This window comes from Microcaecilia unicolor, chromosome 1 (genome assembly GCF_901765095.1).
Source record: "Microcaecilia unicolor chromosome 1, aMicUni1.1, whole genome shotgun sequence".
NCBI classification, from domain to species: Eukaryota; Metazoa; Chordata; class Amphibia; order Gymnophiona; family Siphonopidae; genus Microcaecilia; species Microcaecilia unicolor.
In genome coordinates this window covers 298,821,601-298,844,530 of record NC_044031.1, presented here as the reverse complement: position 1 = coordinate 298,844,530, position 22,930 = coordinate 298,821,601, and positions in this window count along the sequence as shown.

The window sequence follows — 22,930 nt, the reverse complement described above, 5'->3', positions numbered from 1 at the left end:
AGCCTTTCCTCATAGGGAAGTTGCCCTATCCCCTTTATCTTTCTTGTCACCCTTCTCTGTACCTTTTCTAATTCCATTGTATCTTTTTTTAGATGTGGTGACCAGAATTGCACACAGTGTTCGAGGTGCAGTCGCATCATGGAGCAATAAAAAGGCATTATAAGATCCTAGTTTTTGTTTTCTATTTCTTTCCTAATAGTGCCTAACATTCCATTTGCTTTCTTGGCTGCCGTTGCTCACTGGTTTCAATGCATCATAAACGATTTCTTTCATGGTCGGTGACTCCTAATGTGGAATGTTGCATCACGTAACTGTAATTTGGGTTCCTCTTTCCCACATACATCACTTTGCACTTGTTCATATTAAATGTCATCTGCCATTTAGATGCCCAGTCTCCTAGTCTTGTAAGGTCCTCTGGTAATTTTTCGCAATCCTCTTTCGATTTTAACAACTTTGAATAACTTTATGTTGTCAGCAAATTTAATTACCTCACTAGTTACTCCCATCTCTAGATCATTTATAAATATAAAAAAAAGCAGCTGTCCCAGTACAGACCCCTGGAGTACCCCCCTATCTACCCTTCTCCATTGAGACTACTGACCATTTAACCCTGCTCTCTGTTTTCTATCTTTTAACTAGTTTTTAATCCACAATGGAACACTACCTCCAATACCATAACTCTTCAATTTCCTCTGGAGTCTATCAAGAGGCATTTTGTCAAATGCCTTAACATCCAGGTACACAATATCAACTGTCTCATCTTTATCCACATGTTTGTTCACCCCTTCGAAGAAATGTAGTAGATTGGTGAGGCAATGTCTCACTAATCTATGTTGGCTGTCAGGCTCATTTTCGAAAGCGAAGGACGTCCATCTTTCGACATAAAACGGAAGATGGATGTCCTCACAAAGACATCCAAATCGGTATAATCAAAACCCGATTTTGGACGTGTCCAACTGCAGTCTGTCGCAAGGATGTCGAAATTTCAATGGGGCATGTCGGAGGCTTAGCGAAGATAGGACTTTGACGTGCCTAACACTTGGATGTCTTTGACCCATAATCGAAAAACGCAAGGTTGTCCCTGACCAACAGTTGGACGTTTTCACCTGGACATATATTTGTTTATGAATAAGTCTCAAAAAGGTGCCCGGAATGACCATATAACCACTGGAGGGAATCGGGGATGACCTCCCGTTTCTCCCCCAGTGGTCACTAACCCCCTCCCACCCTCAAAAAACATGTTTAAAAATATTTCGTGCCAGCCTCGATGCCAGCTTCAGATGTCATACTCAGGTCCATGACAGCGTATGCAGGTTCCTGGAGCAGTTTTAGTGGGTACTGCAGTGCACTTCAGACAGGCGGACCCAGGCCCACACCCCCCTACCTGTTACATTTGTGGAGGAAACAGCAAGCTCTCCAAAACCCACCACAAACCCACTGTACCCATATATAGGTGCCCCCTTCACCCGTAGGGGCTATGGTAGTGGTGTACAGTTGTGGGTAGTGGGTTTTGGGGGGGCTCAGCACACAAGGTAAGGGAGCTATGTTCCTGGGAGCAATTTATGAAGTCCACTGCAGTGCCCCCTAGGGTGCCCGGTTGGTGTCTCGGCATGTCAGGGGGACCAGTGCACTACAACTGCTGGCTCCTCCCATGTCCAATTGGCTTGCATTTGGACATTTTTGACATGGATGTCTTTGGTTTCAAAAATTACCGAAAGTCAGAAACGTCCAGATCCAAATTTAATGATTTGGAAGTCTCTGATGGTATTTTCAAAACGAAAGATGGACGCCCATCTTTATACAGGTTTCCCTGCCCCTGGATTTCGACGTTTTGCAAAGACATCCAAATCGCAACTTGGACGTTTCTTTTGAAAATGCCCCTCTTTGTCTCATTAATCCATGCTTTTGATTATGCTCTGTAATTTTGTTCTTTATAATAGTCTCTACTATTTTGACAGGCATCAATATCAGGTTCACCGGTCTATAATTTCCTGAATCACCTCAGTCATATTTGTTGTGCATACGTGACCAGTTTTATTCCAAGTACTTGAAAGTATATAAACACCCCTGATCTCTGTGTCTAAGTGTGCCAATATGTTCAGTGTGCCGCTATTAGCAAATTCTTCCATATGTGTAAGCGTGCATAGGTGTTTAATGTGACCTCACGACCTAACTCCCTCCTTCCCTGTGTCTGACTATAGATGTGAATGTCACCCTTCCCTTGTGTATCTCTTGCCCCTACCATGGCCATGCTTTCAGGGAGGTGGCTGCAATACAGAGCCTGCTGTGACACAGATGGCCACACTAAAGAAGCTGCGCCACCTTAATCCACTGGAAGGGAAAAGGAACTGAAAGGAATCCCACATTAAATATAGTCAACAGTGGATAGTTGGAAGTTGGAGGAGGCTTGAGAGAGAGTCCAGGGAGATAGGATGTTTAACAATGATATAGAAAACTGTGTTGGGCTTTGCATGTTTTTGCATGTATCAGCAGTAAAGTGTTCGATATCATTCTCAAGCCTCCCCCAACTTCTCATTATCGTCTGTTGACCACCTTAATCCACCCCAGGGATCCACTTGGTTTCAACACTCTCCAAATTTGAAGCTCAACACTGATTGCATTGTAAAATAAAGCCTTTTTTACAAAGGACCAAATGTGTAGTGTTGTAGAATATGCTTATTCTGCATGTAATATTAGGGGTCAGCATTTATAACAGGTTTTCATTGGCATAAATGGCCGCGACTAAACCATATATAGTCTCAGAAACCAGGTGCAGGACATATTCTATTAAGTATGCCTAGATTTAGGCGTATTCTATAAACTGCATCTAACATTAGGTGTAGTTTAAGGAATACACCTGGGTGGGGGGGGGGGGTGCGACAAATTTTAGGCATGGTATATAGATTCTAGCCCTATGCGAGTTAAGTGTGGCATTACAAGAATAGTGCTTAGTCGCCTGCTAGTAATTTTGCAGATAAGTGTACACTGAACATGCATAAGTGCTAATATTCTGTACATTTACACGTGCAAGGAGCACAGAAATGTGTGCATCCACTTATAAAATATACATGTTCAACTGCCTCCGAAATGCAACTACTTTAGTCAAAAAAACAAAATTCTCTTAGTTCCACAATACCAGACCTGCAAATGAAAACACATGGGCATGAGTCTAGAAAATGACACATCTAACAAGCATTGATCCACTGACCTAAGTGCCTGGGGTGGCTGATAAATCCATAGCAAACTAACATAAAGATATAAACAGGATGGGGTCAGTCCAGAGGGCGGCTACTAAATGGATCAGTGGTCTTCATCATAAAGCATATGGGGACAGACTTAAAGATCACAATATGAATACTTTGGAAGAAAGGGCAGAGTAGGGAGATATGATAGAGATGTTTAAATACCCACGTGGCATAAATGCACAGGAGTTGAGTCTGTTTTAACTGAAAGGAAGCTCTGGAATGAGGGGGCATAAGATGAAGGTGAAAGGAGATAGACTCAGAAGTAACCTCAGGAAATCATAGGCGTAGTTTGACTGTTTCATTTGGGGGGGGGGGGGGGGGCAAAAAAAATGGGCGGAGCATATTAGCATATCATTTGCATATATACATATGCAAATGAATATGCTAATATGGAGGAAGGAAATGAAATTTACAGGCAAAATATCACAGATGCACATTTCAAAAAGCTGACACATTTCAATTAATAAATTATGAATAAAATAAACTTTTATTTACCTTTGTTGTCTGATCATGTAGTTTTTCTATTCGCTTTGATCCCAGTGTCTTCTGTTTTATGCAGTGTCTTCTTTCCAGTAGGCTTCCCTCTGCTCCCCACCCTCCCAGTCCCATCCATCTCTTGCTCCTTCCCTCTGCTCCTCACCCCTCCCAGTCCCATCCATCTCTTGCTCCTTCCCTCTGCTTCCCACCCTCCCAGTCCCATCCATCTCTTGCTCCTTCCCTCTGCTTCCCACCCTCCCAGTCCCATCCATCTCCTGCTCCTTCCCACTGCTTCCCACCCTCCCAGTCCCATCCATCTGCTCCTTCCCTCTGCTTCCCACCCCTCCCAGTCCCATCCATCTCTTGCTCCTTCCCTCTGCTTCCCACCCCTCCCAGTCCCATCCATCTCCTGCTCCTTCCCTCTGACCTCCTTTCCCAGTCCAGTCCAGTCCCATCCATCTCTTACTCCTTCCCTCTGCTCTCCACCCTCCCAGTCCCATTCATCTTCCCTCTGCTGGCCCCCCCCCCCCCCGCGAGGTCCAGGATCGTGACTCCGTTTACCCCCTCTCTTCCTCCCTCCCTCCGGTGCAGGCAGCAGTCTTCTTCAGCCTTTCTGTGTTCCTGGCAGCGGTAGCGACGTACACGCTGCCTTCGGTCTGCCCCGGAAGCCTTCTCTTCAAGTTCCTGTTCCCACCTATGCGGGAACAGGAACTTGAAGAGAAGGCTTCGGGGCAGAGCTGAAGGCAGCGTGTACGTCGCTACCGCTGCCAGGAACAAGAAAGGCTTAGAGAAGATTGGTGCTGCCTGCGCCGGAGGGTAGGAAGAGAGGGGGTAGATAGACACGCTCGTCTCCGACCGTCCGCTTCGCTGCTTCCCTGCCCTCTCTGTCTGCATCCCGCCTTCCTCTGATGTCATTTCCTTTCGGGCGGGACGCAGACAGAGAGGGCAGGGAAGCAGCGAAGCGGACGGAGACGAGCGCGTGCCTGCTTGTTTTTTTTTTTTTCCATTCTAGCGCCAGTCCACGTCCTCGTCGTTTGGGGGGGCATTGCCCCCCCTCGCCCCCCCAAGTCTACGCCTATGCAGGAAATACTTCTTCATGGAAAAGGTGGTGAATTCATGGAACAGCCTCCTGGCGGAGATGAAAACTGTAACTGAATTCAAGAAAGCTTTGGACAGGTACATAGGATCTCTAAGGGAGAGGAAGGGATAATAGGTGACATGGATGGGCAGACTGGATACGTTTATCTTTTTGTTTCAAAAATGGTCACTTGCTAGATGTATTTGTGCTCAGTGTGTTTATCTTTTAGGTCCATAAAATAAAAAAAAAGTCTACTGAAAAACACACAAAATCAAGCCATGGGGATGTAGGGGGAACCAGGATTCTTAGCAGATATCCCAGCAGAGCAGCATGGCATCCTAGGGGGCACTGCAGTGGCTTTCACATAAAATCTCCCAGGTACATATCTCACTGTTATCTCCTTATATTGTGTGCTGAGCCCTCTGCAACCCACCAAAAAACTACTGTCCCCAGCTGTACACCACTACATAAGTACATAAGTAATGCCATACTGGGAAAAGACCAAAGGTCCATTGAGCCCAGGATCCTGTCCCCGACAGCGGCCAATCCAGGTCAAGGGCACCTGGCAAGGTACCCAAACGTACAAACATTTTATACAAGTTATTCCCAAAATTGTGGATTTTTCCCAAGACCATTTAGTAGCGGTCTATGGACTTGTCCTTTAGGAAACCGTCCAACCGCTTTTTAAACTCTGCCAAGCTAACTGCCTTCACTACTACAATAGCCCTTATGCCTACAGGGGTCACCTATATGTGGGTACAATAGGTTTTTTGGTTATTGTGGGAGGGCTCACACTTTCCACCAGAAGTGTAACAGAGTGAAATATATACCTGGATCTCCTTCTCTACCGTGCATTGCACTGACCACTAGGCTACTCCAGGGACCTGATTGCTTCTCTAATAGGACTGGATATAAAATCTGAGACTGTCATAGAGGCTGGTATATACTGTTTTTTTCACATTTTGGAGGAGGTCAGTTACCACTTGGAGAATAAAGGTTGATCATGCCTTCATTCCCCCAGTGGTCATTTAGGGCACCTTTTTGTGTTTTATTCATTCTAAAAATAGGTCTAGATCAAAATGATTAGATTGTAGCCCCGGACATTTTTGTTTTGTTCTAGGCAAAGAGGGAACTTATACTTTTGTTGGATTATCCTTGTGAACGTGATTGGAGGGCATGAAAAGAAACTATCTAAGGAGCCCAATGGATAGAAAGACCCCAACCCAATTGGATAATTAGAATATACATTATATAATATCCCAGATTAGATAAATGGCAAGTTAAGCTCTCTCTATGTGGGGCCACACAAGTGGTGAAGGTGTATGTCACAGGAGAAAAGCAGGAAGCTAAGCAGGTGCACCCCTGGTCAGCAATTGGATGGGGGTACCTGGTGACCAAAATCAGTGGTGTAACCTTTTGTTGGATTATCCACTGTGAACATGATTGGAGGGCATACCCCAACCCAATTGGATAATTAGAATATACATTATATAATATGAATGGGGTCAGTCTCTTTATGTCTCTCCCCCACCCCAGAGGCAAATGCCTGGTGGAGGTGTGTATCCCAGATTAGATAAATGGCAAGTTAAGCTCTCTCTATGTGGGGCCACACAAGTGGTGAAGGTGTATATCACAGGAGAAAAACAGGAAGCTAAGCAGGTGCACCACTGGTCAGCAATTGGATGGGGTACCTGGTGGACCAAAATCAGTGGTGTAACCTTATGTTGGATTATCCACATGAATGTGATTGGAGGGCATGAAAAGACAACTATCTCAGGAGCCCAATGGTAGAAATACCCAACCAATTGATAATTAGAATATACATTATAATATGAATAGGGGTCAGTCTCTTTATGTCTCTCCCCCACCCCGGAGGCAAATGCCTGGTGGAGGTGTGTATCCCAGATTAGATAAATGGCAAGTTAAGCTCTCTCTATGTGGGCCACACAGTGGTGAAGGTGTATGTCACAGGAGAAAAGCAGGAAGCTAAGCAGGTGCACCCCTGGTCAGCAATTGGATGGGGTACCTGGTGGACCAAAATCAGTGGTGTAACCTTTTGTTGGATTATCCACGTGAACATGATTGGAGGGTATGAAAAGAAACTATCTCAGGAGCCCAATGGATAGAAAGACCCCAACCCAATTGGATAATTAGAATATGCATTATATAATATATAATATGAATGGGGTCAGTCTCTTTATGTCTCTCCCCCACTCCAGAGGCAAATGCCTGGTGGAGGTGTGTATCCCAGATTAGATAAATGGCAAGTGAAGCTCTCTCTATGTGGGGCCACACAAGTGGTGAGGTATATGTCCAGGAGAAAAGCAGGGAAGCTAAGCAGGTGCACACCTGGTCAGCAATTGGATGGGGTACCTGGTGGACCAAAATCAGTGGTGTAACCTTTTGTTGGATTATCCACGTGAACGTGATTGGAGGGCATGAAAAGAAACTATCTCAGGAGCCCAATGGATAGAAAGACCCCAACCCAATTGGATAATTAGAATATACATTATATAATATCCCAGATTAGATAAATGGCAAGTTAAGCTCTCTCTATGTGGGGCCACACAAGTGGTGAAGGTGTATGTCACAGGAGAAAAGCAGGAAGCTAAGCAGGTGCACCCCTGGTCAGCAATTGGTTGGGATACCTGGTGGACCAAAATCAGTGGTGTAACCTTATGTTGGATTATCCACATGAAGTGATTGGAGGGCATGAAAAGAAACCATCTCAGGAGCCCAATGGATAGAAAGACCCCAACCCAATTGGATAATTAGAATATACATTATATAATATATAATATGAATGGGGTCAGTCTCTTTATGTCTCTCCCCCACCCCGGAGGCAAATGCCTGGTGGAGGTGAGTATTCCAGATTAGATAAATGGCAAGTTAAGCTCTCTCTATGTGGGGCCACACAAGTGGTGAAGGTGTATGTCACAGGAGAAAAGCAGGAAGCTAAGCAGGTGCACCCCTGGTCAGCAATTGGATGGGGTACCTGGTGGACCAAAATCAGTGGTGTAACCTTTTGTTGGATTATCCACGTGAACATGATTGGAGGGCATACCCCAACCCAATTGGATAATTAGAATATACATTATATAATATATAATATGAATGGGGTCAGTCTCTTTATGTCTCTCCCCCACCCCGGAGGCAAATGCCTGGTGGAGGTGTGTATCCCAGATTAGATAAATGGCAAGTTAAGCTCTCTCTATGTGGGGCCACACAAGTGGTGAAGGTGTATGTCACAGGAGAAAAGCAGGAAGCTAAGCAGGTGCACCCCTGGTCAGCAATTGGATGGGGTACCTGGTGGACCAAAATCAGTGGTGTAACCTTTTGTTGGATTATCCACGTGAACATGATTGGAGGGCATACCCCAACCCAATTGGATAATTAGAATATACATTATATAATATATAATATGAATGGGGTCAGTCTCTTTATGTCTCTCCCCCACCCCGGAGGCAAATGCCTGGTGGAGGTGTGTATCCCAGATTAGATAAATGGCAAGTGAAGCTCTCTCTATGTGGGGCCACACAAGTGGTGAAGGTGTATGTCACAGGAGAAAAGCAGGAAGCTAAGCAGGTACAACCCTGGTCAGCAATTGGATGGGATACCTGGTGGACCAAAATCAGTGGTGTAACCTTATGTTGGATTATCCACATGAACGTGATTGGAGGGCATGAAAAGAAACCATCTCAGGTGCCCAATGGATAGAAAGACCCCAACCCAATTGGATAATTAGAATATACATTATATAATATGAATGGGGTCAGTCTCTTTATGTCTCTCCCCCACCCCGGAGGCAAATGCCTGGTGGAGGTGAGTATTCCAGATTAGATAAATGGCAAGTTAAGCTCTCTCTATGCGGGGCCACACAAGTGGTGAAGGTGTATGTCACAGGAGAAAAGCAGGAAGCTAAGCAGGTGCACCCCTGGTCAGCAATTGGATGGGGTACCTGGTGGACCAACATCAGTGGTGTAACCTTTTGTTGGATTATCCACATGAACATGATTGGAGGGCATACCCCAACCCAATTGGATAATTAGAATATACATTATATAATATATAATATGAATGGGGTCAGTCTCTTTATGTCTCTCCCCCACCCCAGAGGCAAATGCCTGGTGGAGGTGTGTATCCCAGATTAGATAAATGGCAAGTTAAGCTCTCTCTATGTGGGGCCACACAAGTGGTGAAGGTGTATGTCACAGGAGAAAAGCAGGAAGCTAAGCAGGTGCACCCCTGGTCAGCAATTGGATGGGGTACCTGGTGGACCAAAATCAGTGGTGTAACCTTTTGTTGGATTATCCACGTGAACATGATTGGAGGCATACCCCAACCCAATTGGATAATTAGAATATACATTATATAATATAATATGAATGGGGTCAGTCTCTTTATGTCTCTCCCCACCCCGGAGGCAAATGCCTGGTGGAGGTGTGTATCCCAGATTAGATAAATGGCAAGTTAAGCTCTCTCTATGTGGGGCCACACAAGTGGTGAAGGTGTATGTCACAGGAGAAAAGCAGGAAGCTAAGCAGGTGCACCCCTGGTCAGCAATTGGATGGGATACCTGGTGGACCAAAATCAGTGGTGTAACCTTTTGTTGGATTATCCACGTGAACGTGATTGGAGGGCATACCCCAACCCAATTGGATAATTAGAATATACATTATATAATATATAATATGAATGGGGTCAGTCTCTTTATGTCTCTCCCCCACTCCAGAGGCAAATGCCTGGTGGAGGTGTGTATCCCAGATTAGATAAATGGCAAGTTAAGCTCTCTCTATGCGGGGCCACACAAGTGGTGAAGGTGTATGTCACAGGAGAAAAGCAGGAAGCTAAGCAGGTGCACCCCTGGTCAGCAATTGGATGGGATACCTGGTGGACCAAAATCAGTGGTGTAACCTTTTGTTGGATTATCCACGTGAACGTGATTGGAGGGCATGAAAAGAAACTATCTAAGGAGCCCAATGGATAGAAAGACCCCAACCCAATTGGATAATTAGAATATACATTATATAATATCCCAGATTAGATAAAAGGCAAGTTAAGCTCTCTCTATGTGGGGCCACACAAGTGGTGAAGGTGTATGTCACAGGAGAAAAGCAGGAAGCTAAGCAGGTGCACCCCTGGTCAGCAATTGGATGGGGTACCTGGTGGACCAAAATCAGTGGTGTAACCTTTTGTTGGATTATCCACGTGAACATGATTGGAGGGCATACCCCAACCCAATTGGATAATTAGAATATACATTATAATATATAATATGAATGGGGTCAGTCTCTTTATGTCTCTCCCCCACCCCGGAGGCAAATGCCTGGTGGAGGTGTGTATCCCAGATTAGATAAATGGCAAGTTAAGCTCTCTCTATGTGGGGCCACACAAGTGGTGAAGGTGTATGTCCCAGGAGAAAAGCAGGAAGCTAAGCAGGTGCACCCCTGGTCAGCAATTGGATGGGATACCTGGTGGACCAAAATCAGTGGTGTAACCTTTTGTTGGATTATCCACGTGAACATGATTGGAGGGCATACCCCAACCCAATTGGATAATTAGAATATACATTATATAATATGAATAGGGTCAGTCTCTTTATGTCTCTCCCCCACTCCAGAGGCAAATGCCTGGTGGAGGTGTGTATCCCAGATTAGATAAATGGCAAGTTAAGCTCTCTCTATGTGGGGCCACACAAGTGGTGAAGGTGTATGTCACAGGAGAAAGCAGAAGCTAAGCAGGTGCACCCCTGGTCAGCAATTGGATGGGATACCTGGTGGACCAAAATCAGTGGTGTAACCTTATGTTGGATTATCCACATGAACGTGATTGGAGGGCATGAAAAGAAACTATCTCAGGAGCCCAATGGTAGAAAGACCCCAACCCAATTGGATAATTAGAATATACATTATATAATATGAATGGGGTCAGTCTCTTATGTCTCTCCCCCACCCCGGAGGCAAATGCCTGGTGGAGGTGTGTATCCCAGATTAGATAAATGGCAAGTTAAGCTCTCTCTATGTGGGGCCACACAAGTGGTGAAGGTGTATGTCACAGGAGAAAAGCAGGAAGCTAAGCAGGTGCACCCCTGGTCAGCAACTGGATGGGAGTACCTGGTGGACCAAAATCAGTGGTGTAACCTTTTGTTGGATTATCCACGTGAACATGATTGGAGGGCATACCCCAACCCAATTGGATAATTAGAATATACATTATATAATATATAATATGAATGGGGTCAGTCTCTTTATGTCTCTCCCCCACCCCAGAGGCAAATGCCTGGTGGAGGTGTGTATCCCAGATTAGATAAATGGCAAGTTAAGCTCTCTCTATGTGGGGCCACACAAGTGGTGAAGGTGTATGTCACAGGAGAAAAGCAGGAAGCTAAGCAGGTGCACCCCTGGTCAGCAATTGGATGGGATACCTGGTGGACCAAAATCAGTGGTGTAACCTTTTGTTGGATTATCCACGTGAACATGATTGGAGGGCATGAAAAGAAACTATCTCAGGAGCCCAATGGATAGAAAGACCCCAACCCAATTGGATAATTAGAATATACATTATATAATATCCCAGATTAGATAAATGGCAAGTTAAGCTCTCTCTATGTGGGGCCACACAAGTGGTGAAGGTGTATGTCACAGGAGAAAAGCAGGAAGCTAAGCAGGTGCACCCCTGGTCAGCAATTGGATGGGGTACCTGGTGGACCAAAATCAGTGGTGTAACCTTTTGTTGGATTATCCACATGAACATGATTGGAGGGCATACCCCAACCCAATTGGATAATTAGAATATACATTATATAATATATAATATGAATGGGGTCAGTCTCTTTATGTCTCTCCCCCACCCCGGAGGCAAATGCCTGGTGGAGGTGTGTATCCCAGATTAGATAAATGGCAAGTTAAGCTCTCTCTATGTGGGGCCACACAAGTGGTGAAGGTGTATGTCACAGGAGAAAAGCAGGAAGCTAAGCAGGTGCACCCCTGGTCAGCAATTGGATGGGGTACCTGGTGGACCAAAATCAGTGGTGTAACCTTTTGTTGGATTATCCACAGTGAACATGATTGGAGGGCATACCCCAACCCAATTGGATAATTAGAATATACATTATATAATATATAATATGAATGGGGTCAGTCTCTTTATGTCTCTCCCCCACCCCGGAGGCAAATGCCTGGTGGAGGTGTGTATCCCAGATTAGATAAATGGCAAGTTAAGCTCTCTCTATGTGGGGCCACACAAGTGGTGAAGGTGTATGTCACAGGAGAAAAAGCAGGAAGCTAAGCAGGTGCAGCCCTGGTCAGCAATTGGATGGGGTACCTGGTGGACCAAAATCAGTGGTGTAACCTTTTGTTGGATTATCCACATGAACATGATTGGAGGGCATACCCCAACCCAATTGGATAATTAGAATATACATTATATAATATATAATATGAATGGGGTCAGTCTCTTTATGTCTCTCCCCCACTCCAGAGGCAAATGCCTGGTGGAGGTGTGTATCCCAGATTAGATAAATGGCAAGTTAAGCTCTCTCTATGTGGGGCCACACAAGTGGTGAAGGTGTATATCACAGGAGAAAAGTAGGTGCACCCCTGGTCAGCAATTGGATGGGATACCTGGTGGACCAAAATCAGTGGTGTAACCTTATGTTGGATTATCCACATGAATGTGATTGGAGAGCATGAAAAGAAACTATCTCAGGAGCCCAATGGTTAGAAAGACCCCAACCCAATTGGATAATTAGAATATACATTATATAATATGAATGGGGTCAGTCTCTTTATGTCTCTCCCCCACTCCAGAGGCAAATGCCTGGTGGAGGTGTGAGCCCAATGGATAGAAAGACCCCAACCCAATTGGATAATTAGAATATACATTATATAATATCCCAGATTAGATAAATGGCAAGTTAAGCTCTCTCTATGTGGGGCCACACAAGTGGTGAAGGTGTATGTCACAGGAGAAAAGCAGGAAGCTAAGCAGGTGCACCCCTGGTCAGCAATTGGATGGGATACCTGGTGGACCAAAATCAGTGGTGTAACCTTTTGTTGGATTATCCACGTGAACATGATTGGAGGGCATACCCCAACCCAATTGGATAATTAGAATATACATTATATAATATATAATATGAATAGGGTCAGTCTCTTTATGTCTCTCCCCCACTCTGGAGGCAAATGCCTGGTGGAGGTGTGTATCCCAGATTAGATAAATGGCAAGTTAAGCTCTCTCTATGCGGGGCCACACAAGTGGTGAAGGTGTATGTCACAGGAGAAAAGCAGGAAGCTAAGCAGGTGCACCCCTGGTCAGCAATTGGATGGGGTACAGGGTGGACCAAAATCAATGGTGTAACCTTTTGTTGGATTATCCTTGTGAACGTGATTGGAGGGCATGAAAAGAAACCATCTCAGGTGCCCAATGGATAGAAAGACCCCAACCCAATTGGATAATTAGAATATACATTATACAATATGAATGGGGTCAGTCCCTTTATGTCTCTCCCCCACCCCGGAGGCAAATGCCTGGTGGAGGTGAGTATTCCAGATTAGATAAATGGCAAGTTAAGCTCTCTCTATGCGGGGCCACACAAGTGGTGAAGGTGTATGTCACAGGAGAAAAGCAGGAAGCTAAGCAGGTGCACTCCTGGTCAGCAATTGGATGGGATACCTGGTGGATCAAAATCAGTGGTGTAACCTTTTGTTGGATTATCCACGTGAACATGATTGGAGGGCATACCCCAACCCAATTGGATAATTAGAATATACATTATATAATATCCCAGATTAGATAAAAGGCAAGTTAAGCTCTCTCTATGTGGGGCCACACAAGTGGTGAAGGTGTATGTCACAGGAGAAAAGCAGGAAGCTAAGCAGGTGCACCCCTGGTCAGCAATTGGATGGGGTACCTGGTGGACCAAAATCAGTGGTGTAACCTTTTGTTGGATTATCCACGTGAACATGATTGGAGGGCATACCCCAACCCAATTGGATAATTAGAATATACATTATATAATATATAATATGAATGGGGTCAGTCTCTTTATGTCTCTCCCCCACCCCGGAGGCAAATGCCTGGTGGAGGTGTGTATCCCAGATTAGATAAATGGCAAGTTAAGCTCTCTCTATGTGGGGCCACACAAGTGGTGAAGGTGTATGTCCCAGGAGAAAAGCAGGAAGCTAAGCAGGTGCACCCCTGGTCAGCAATTGGATGGGATACCTGGTGGACCAAAATCAGTGGTGTAACCTTTTGTTGGATTATCCACGTGAACATGATTGGAGGGCATACCCCAACCCAATTGGATAATTAGAATATACATATATAATATAATATGAATGGGGTCAGTCTCTTTATGTCTCTCCCCCACCCCGGAGGCAAATGCCTGGTGGAGGTGTGTATCCCAGATTAGATAAATGGCAAGTTAAGCTCTCTCTATGTGGGGCCACACAAGTGGTGAAGGTGTATGTCACAGGAGAAAAGCAGGAAGCTAAGCAGGTGCACCCCTGGTCAGCAATTGGATGGGGTACCTGGTGGACCAAAATCAGTGGTGTAACCTTTTGTTGGATTATCCACGTGAACATGATTGGAGGGCATACCCCAACCCAATTGGATAATTAGAATATACATTATATAATATATAATATGAATGGGGTCAGTCTCTTTATGTCTCTCCCCCACCCCGGAGGCAAATGCCTGGTGGAGGTGTGTATCCCAGATTAGATAAATGGCAAGTTAAGCTCTCTCTATGTGGGGCCACACAAGTGGTGAAGGTGTATGTCACAGGAGAAAAGCAGGAAGCTAAGCAGGTACACCCCTGATCAGCAATTGGATGGGATACCTGGTGGACCAAAATCAGTGGTGTAACCTTTTGTTGGATTATCCACGTGAACGTGATTGGAGGGCATGAAAAGAAACTATCTCAGGAGCCCAATGGATAGAAAGACCCCAACCCAATTGGATAATTAGAATATACATTATATAATATCCCAGATTAGATAAATGGCAAGTTAAGCTCTCTCTATGTGGGGCCACACAAGTGGTGAAGGTGTATGTCACAGGAGAAAAGCAGGAAGCTAAGCAGGTGCACCCCTGGTCAGCAATTGGATGGGGTACCTGGTGGACCAAAATCAGTGGTGTAACCTTTTGTTGGATTATCCATGTGAACATGATTGGAGGGCATACCCCAACCCAATTGGATAATTAGAATATACATTATATAATATGAATGGGGTCAGTCTCTTTATGTCTCTCCCCCACTCCAGAGGCAAATGCCTGGTGGAGGTGTGTATCCCAGATTAGATAAATGGCAAGTTAAGCTCTCTCTATGTGGGGCCACACAAGTGGTGAAGGTGTATATCACAGGAGAAAGCAGGAAGCTAAGCAGGTGCACCCCTGGTCAGCAATTGGATGGGATACCTGGTGGACCAAAATCAGTGGTGTAACCTTATGTTGGATTATCCACATGAATGTGATTGGAGAGCATGAAAAGAAACTATCTCAGGAGCCCAATGGATAGAAAGACCCCAACCCAATTGGATAATTAGAATATACATTATATAATATGAATGGGGTCAGTCTCTTTATGTCTCTCCCCCACTCCGGAGGCAAATGCCTGGTGGAGGTGTGTATCCCAGATTAGATAAATGGCAAGTTAAGCTCTCTCTATGCGGGGCCACACAAGTGGTGAAGGTGTATGTCACAGGAGAAAAGCAGGAAGCTAAGCAGGTGCACCCCTGGTCAGCAATTGGATGGGATACCTGGTGGACCAAAATCAGTGGTGTAACCTTTTGTTGGATTATCCACTACGTGAACATGATTGGAGGGCATACCCCAACCCAATTGGATAATTAGAATATACATTATATAATATATAATATGAATAGGGGTCAGTCTCTTATGTCTCTCCCCCACCCCGGAGGCAAATGCCTGGTGGAGGTGTGTATCCCAGATTAGATAAATGGCAAGTTAAGCTCTCTCTATGTGGGGCCACACAAGTGGTGAAGGTGTATGTCACAGGAGAAAAGCAGGAAGCTAAGCAGGTGCACCCCTGGTCAGCAATTGGATGGGGTACCTGGTGGACCAAAATCAGTGGTGTAACCTTTGTTGGATTATCCACGTGAACATGATTGGAGGGCATACCCCAACCCAATTGGATAATTAGAATATACATTATATAATATATAATATGAATGGGGTCAGTCTCTTTATGTCTCTCCCCCACCCCGGAGGCAAATGCCTGGTGGAGGTGTGTATCCCAGATTAGATAAATGGCAAGTTAAGCTCTCTCTATGTGGGGCCACACAAGTGGTGAAGGTGTATGTCACAGGAGAAAAGCAGGAAGCTAAGCAGGTGCACCCCTGGTCAGCAATTGGATGGGGTACCTGGTGGACCAAAATCAGTGGTGTAACCTTTTGTTGGATTATCCACGTGAACATGATTGGAGGGCATACCCCAACCCAATTGGATAATTAGAATATACATTATATAATATATAATATGAATAGGGGTCAGTCTCTTTATGTCTCTCCCCCACCCCGGAGGCAAATGCCTGGTGGAGGTGTGTATCCCAGATTAGATAAATGGCAAGTTAAGCTCTCTCTATGTGGGGCCACACAAGTGGTGAAGGTGTATGTCACAGGAGAAAAGCAGGAAGCTAAGCAGGTGCACCCCTGGTCAGCAATTGGATGGGGTACCTGGTGGACCAAAATCAGTGGTGTAACCTTTTGTTGGATTATCCACGTGAACATGATTGGAGGGCATACCCCAACCCAATTGGATAATTAGAATATACATTATATAATATATAATATGAATGGGGTCAGTCTCTTTATGTCTCTCCCCCACCCCGGAGGCAAATGCCTGGTGGAGGTGTGTATCCCAGATTAGATAAATGGCAAGTTAAGCTCTCTCTATGTGGGGCCACACAAGTGGTGAAGGTGTATGTCACAGGAGAAAAGCAGGAAGCTAAGCAGGTACAACCCTGGTCAGGAATTGGATGGAGTACCTGGTGGACCAAAATCAGTGGTGTAACCTTATGTTGGATTATCCACATGAACGTGATTGGAGGGCATGAAAACAAACCATCTCAGGAGCCCAATGGATAGAAAAACCCCAACCCAATTGGATAATTAGAATATACATTATATAATATGAATGGGGTCAGTCTCTTTATGTCTCTCCCCCACTCCAGAGGCAAATGCCTGGTGGAGGTGTGTATCACAGATTAGATAAATGGCAAGTTAAGCTCTCTCTATGTGGGGCCACACAAGTGGTGAAGGTGTATGTCACAGGAGAAAAGCAGGAAGCTAAGCAGGTGCACCCCTGGTCAGCAATTGGATGGGGTACCTGGTGGACCAAAATCAGTGGTGTAACCTTTTGTTGGATTATCCACGTGAACATGATTGGAGGGCATACCCCAACCCAATTGGATAATTAGAATATACATTATATAATATATAATATGAATGGGGTCAGTCTCTTTATGTCTCTCCCCCACCCCAGAGGCAAATGCCTGGTGGAGGTGTGTATCCCAGATTAGATAAATGGCAAGTTAAGCTCTCTCTATGTGGGGCCACACAAGTGGTGAAGGTGTATGTCACAGGAGAAAAGCAGGAAGCTAAGCAGGTACACCCCTGGTCAGCAATTGGATGGGATACCTGGTGGACCAAAATCAGTGGTGTAACCTTTGTTGGATTATCCCGTGAACGTGATTGGAGGGCATGAAAAGAAACTATCTCAGGAGCCCAATGGATAGAAAGACCCCAACCCAATTGGATAATTAGAATATACATTATATAATATAATATGAATGGGGTCAGTCTCTTTATGTCTCTCCCCCACCCCGGAGGCAAATGCCTGGTGGAGGTGTGTATCCCAGATTAGATAAATGGCAAGTTAAGCTCTCTCTATGTGGGGCCACACAAGTGGTGAAGGTGTATGTCACAGGAGAAAAGCAGGAAGCTAAGCAGGTGCACCCCTGGTCAGCAATTGGATGGGATACCTGGTGGACCAAAATCAGTGGTGTAACCTTTTGTTGGATTATCCACGTGAACATGATTGGAGGGCATACCCCAACCCAATTGGATAATTAGAATATACATTATATAATATATAATATGAATGGGGTCAGTCTCTTTATGTCTCTCCCCCACCCCAGAGGCAAATGCCTGGTGGAGGTGTGTATCCCAGATTAGATAAATGGCAAGTTAAGCTCTCTCTATGTGGGGCCACACAAGTGGTGAAGGTGTATGTCACAGGAGAAAAGCAGGAAGCTAAGCAGGTACACCCCTGGTCAGCAATTGGATGGGATACCTGGTGGACCAAAATCAGTGGTGTAACCTTTTGTTGGATTATCCACGTGAACGTGATTGGAGGGCATGAAAAGAAACTATCTAAGGAGCCCAATGGATAGAAAGACCCCAACCCAATTGGATAATTAGAATATACATTATATAATATCCCAGATTAGATAAAAGGCAAGTTAAGCTCTCTCTATGTGGGGCCACACAAGTGGTGAAGGTGTATGTCACAGGAGAAAAGCAGGAAGCTAAGCAGGTGCACCCCTGGTCAGCAATTGGATGGGGTACCTGGTGGACCAAAATCAGTGGTGTAACCTTTTGTTGGATTATCCACGTGAACATGATTGGAGGGCATACCCCAACCCAATTGGATAATTAGAATATACATTATATAATATATAATATGAATGGGGTCAGTCTCTTTATGTCTCTCCCCCACCCCGGAGGCAAATGCCTGGTGGAGGTGTGTATCCCAGATTAGATAAATGGCAAGTTAAGCTCTCTCTATGTGGGGCCACACAAGTGGTGAAGGTGTATGTCCACAGGAGAAAAGCAGGAAGCTAAGCAGGTGCACCCCTGGTCAGCAATTGGATGGGATACCTGGTGGACCAAAATCAGTGGTGTAACCTTTTGTTGGATTATCCACGTGAACATGATTGGAGGGCATACCCCAACCCAATTGGATAATTAGAATATACATTATATAATATATAATATGAATAGGGTCAGTCTTTATAGCTCTCGGCCAGGATTAGATAAAAGGCAAGTTAAGCTCTCTCTATGTGGGGCCACACAAGTGGTGAAGGTGTATGTCACAGGAGAAAAGCAGGAAGCTAAGCAGGTGCACCCCTGGTCAGCAATTGGATGGGGTACCTGGTGGACCAAAATCAGTGGTGTAACCTTTTGTTGGATTATCCACGTGAACATGATTGGAGGGCATACCCCAACCCAATTGGATAATTAGAATATACATTATATAATATATAATATGAATGGGGTCAGTCTCTTTATGTCTCTCCCCCACCCCGGAGGCAAATGCCTGGTGGAGGTGTGTATCCCAGATTAGATAAATGGCAAGTTAAGCTCTCTCTATGTGGGCCACACAAGTGGTGAAGGTGTATGTCACAGGAGAAAAGCAGGAAGCTAAGCAGGTGCACCCCTGGTCAGCAATTGGATGGGGTACCTGGTGGACCAAAATCAGTGGTGTAACCTTTTGTTGGATTATCCACATGAACATGATTGGAGGGCATACCCCAACCCAATTGGATAATTAGAATATACATTATATAATATATAATATGAATAGGGTCAGTCTCTTTATGTCTCTCCCCCACCCCGGAGGCAAATGCCTGGTGGAGGTGTGTATCCCAGATTAGATAAATGGCAAGTTAAGCTCTCTCTATGTGGGGCCACACAAGTGGTGAAGGTGTATGTCACAGGAGAAAAGCAGGAAGCTAAGCAGGTGCACCCCTGGTCAGCAATTGGATGGGATACCTGGTGGACCAAAATCAGTGGTGTAACCTTTTGTTGGATTATCCACGTGAACGTGATTGGAGGGCATGAAAAGAAACTATCTCAGGAGCCCAATGGATAGAAAGACCCCAACCCAATTGGATAATTAGAATATACATTATATAATATATAATATGAATGGGGTCAGTCTCTTTATGTCTCTCCCCCACCCCGGAGGCAAATGCCTGGTGGAGGTGTGTATCCCAGATTAGATAAATGGCAAGTTAAACTCTCTCTATGTGGGGCCACACAAGTGGTGAAGGTGTATGTCACAGGAGAAAAGCAGGAAGCTAAGCAGGTGCACCCCTGATCAGCAATTGGATGGGATACCTGGTGGACCAAAATCAGTGGTGTAACCTTTTGTTGGATTATCCACGTGAACGTGATTGGAGGGCATGAAAAGAAACTATCTCAGGAGCCCAATGGATAGAAAGACCCCAACCCAATTGGATAATTAGAATATACATTATATAATATCCCAGATTAGATAAATGGCAAGTTAAGCTCTCTCTATGGGGGCCACACAAGTGGTGAAGGTGTATGTCACAGGAGAAAAGCAGGAAGCTAAGCAGGTGCACCCCTGGTCAGCAATTGGATGGGGTACCTGGTGGACCAAAATCAGTGGTGTAACCTTTTGTTGGATTATCCACATGAACATGATTGGAGGGCATACCCCAACCCAATTGGATAATTAGAATATACATTATATAATATATAATATGAATAGGGTCAGTCTCTTTATGTCTCTCCCCCACCCCGGAGGCAAATGCCTGGTGGAGGTGTGTATCCCAGATTAGATAAATGGCAAGTTAAGCTCTCTCTATGTGGGGCCACACAAGTGGTGAAGGTGTATGTCACAGGAGAAAAGCAGGAAGCTAAGCAGGTGCACCCCTGGTCAGCAATTGGATGGGGATACCTGGTGGACCAAAATCAGTGGTGTAACCTTTTGTTGGATTATCCACGTGAACATGATTGGAGGGCATACCCCAACCCAATTGGATAATTAGAATATACATTATATAATATATAATATGAATAGGGTCAGTCTCTTTATGTCTCTCCCCCACCCCGGAGGCAAATGCCTGGTGGAGGTGTGTATCCCAGATTAGATAAATGGCAAGTTAAGCTCTCTCTATGTGGGGCCACACAAGTGGTGAAGGTGTATGTCACAGGAGAAAAGCAGGAAGCTAAGCAGGTGCACCCCTGGTCAGCAATTGGATGGGATACCTGGTGGACCAAAATCAGTGGTGTAACCTTTTGTTGGATTATCCACATGAACATGATTGGAGGGCATACCCCAACCCAATTGGATAATTAGAATATACATTATATAATATATAATATGAATAGGGTCAGTCTCTTTATGTCTCTCCCCCACCCCAGAGGCAAATGCCTGGTGGAGGTGTGTATCCCAGATTAGATAAATGGCAAGTTAAGCTCTCTCTATGTGGGGCCACACAAGTGGTGAAGGTGTATGTCACAGGAGAAAAGCAGGAAGCTAAGCAGGTGCACCCCTGGTCAGCAATTGGATGGGATACCTGGTGGACCAAAATCAGTGGTGTAACCTTATGTTGGATTATCCACGTGAACATGATTGGAGGGCATGAAAACCCCAACCCAATAGGATAATTAGAATATACATTATATAATATATAATATGAATGGGGTCAGTCTCTTTATGTCTCTCCCCCACCCCGGAGGCAAATGCCTGGTGGAGGTGTGTATCCCAGATTAGATAAATGGCAAGTTAAGCTCTCTCTATGTGGGGCCACACAAGTGGTGAAGGTGTATGTCACAGGAGAAAAGCAGGAAGCTAAGCAGGTGCACCCCTGGTCAGCAATTAGATGGGGTACCTGGTGGACCAAAATCAGTGGTGTAACCTTTTGTTGGATTATCCACGTGAACATGATTGGAGGGCATACCCCAACCCAATTGGATAATTAGAATATACATTATATAATATATAATATGAATAGGGTCAGTCTCTTTATGTCTCTCCCCCACCCCGGAGGCAAATGCCTGGTGGAGGTGTGTATCCCAGATTAGATAAATGGCAAGTTAAGCTCTCTCTATGTGGGGCCACACAAGTGGTGAAGGTGTATGTCACAGGAGAAAAGCAGGAAGCTAAGCAGGTGCACCCCTGGTCAGCAATTGGATGGGATACCTGGTGGACCAAAATCAGTGGTGTAACCTTTTGTTGGATTATCCACGTGAACATGATTGGAGGGCATACCCCAACCCAATTGGATAATTAGAATATACATTATATAATATATAATATGAATGGGGTCAGTCTCTTTATGTCTCTCCCCCACCCCAGAGGCAAATGCCTGGTGGAGGTGTGTATCCCAGATTAGATAAATGGCAAGTTAAGCTCTCTCTATGTGGGGCCACACAAGTGGTGAAGGTGTATGTCACAGGAGAAAAGCAGGAAGCTAAGCAGGTACAACCCTGGTCAGCAATTGGATGGGATACCTGGTGGACCAAAATCAGTGGTGTAACCTTATGTTGGATTATCCTTGTGAACGTGATTGGAGGGCATGAAAAGAAACTATCTCAGGAGCCCAATGGATAGAAAGACCCCAACCCAATTGGATAATTAGAATATACATTATATAATATACTAGCCGTTAAGCCCGTAAAAACGGGCAGGGTATTGGAATGTTTTTTTCCCCAAGGCCCCCCTCCCGTTGCAGCTGCAAAGCCCCCTGCCATCCTCCTTCCCTGCCAGCTCCAAGGCCCCCTCTGTCCCTCCCTCCCAGCTCCAAGGCTCCAGTCCTCCCCCCTTCCCAGCTGCAAGGCCCCCTGTCCTCCCTCCCTCCCTCCCAGTTCCAAGGCCCCAGGCCCTCCCCCCCAGCTCCCAAGGCCCCCTTCCCTCCCTCCCAGTTCCAAGGCCCCCTGCTCTCCCTCACAACTGTAAGGGGCCCCATTCCCTCACAACTGTAAGGGGCCCCCTGCCCTCCCTCCCAGCTCCAAGGCTCCAGTTCTCCCCCCTTCCCAGCTGCAAGGCCCCCTGCCTGCCCGCCCTCCCTCCCTCCCAGTTCCAAGGCCCCAGGCCCTCCCCCCAGCTCCCTAGGCCCCCTGCCCTCCCTCCCTCCCAGTTCCAAGGCCCCAGGCCCCCCCAGCTCCCAAGGCCCCCCCAGCTCCCAAGGCCCCCTTCCTTCCCTCCCTCCCTCCCAGTTCCAAGGCCCCCCCTTCTTCCCAGCCAGCTGGAAGGCCCCCTTCAGTCCAGCCCTCCCAGCTCCAAGCCCCCCCTGCTTCTGAGACCTCCCATGTCCCCTCCCCCCCCCCAAGGTAGCCGCTACCGCCCCCCCCCC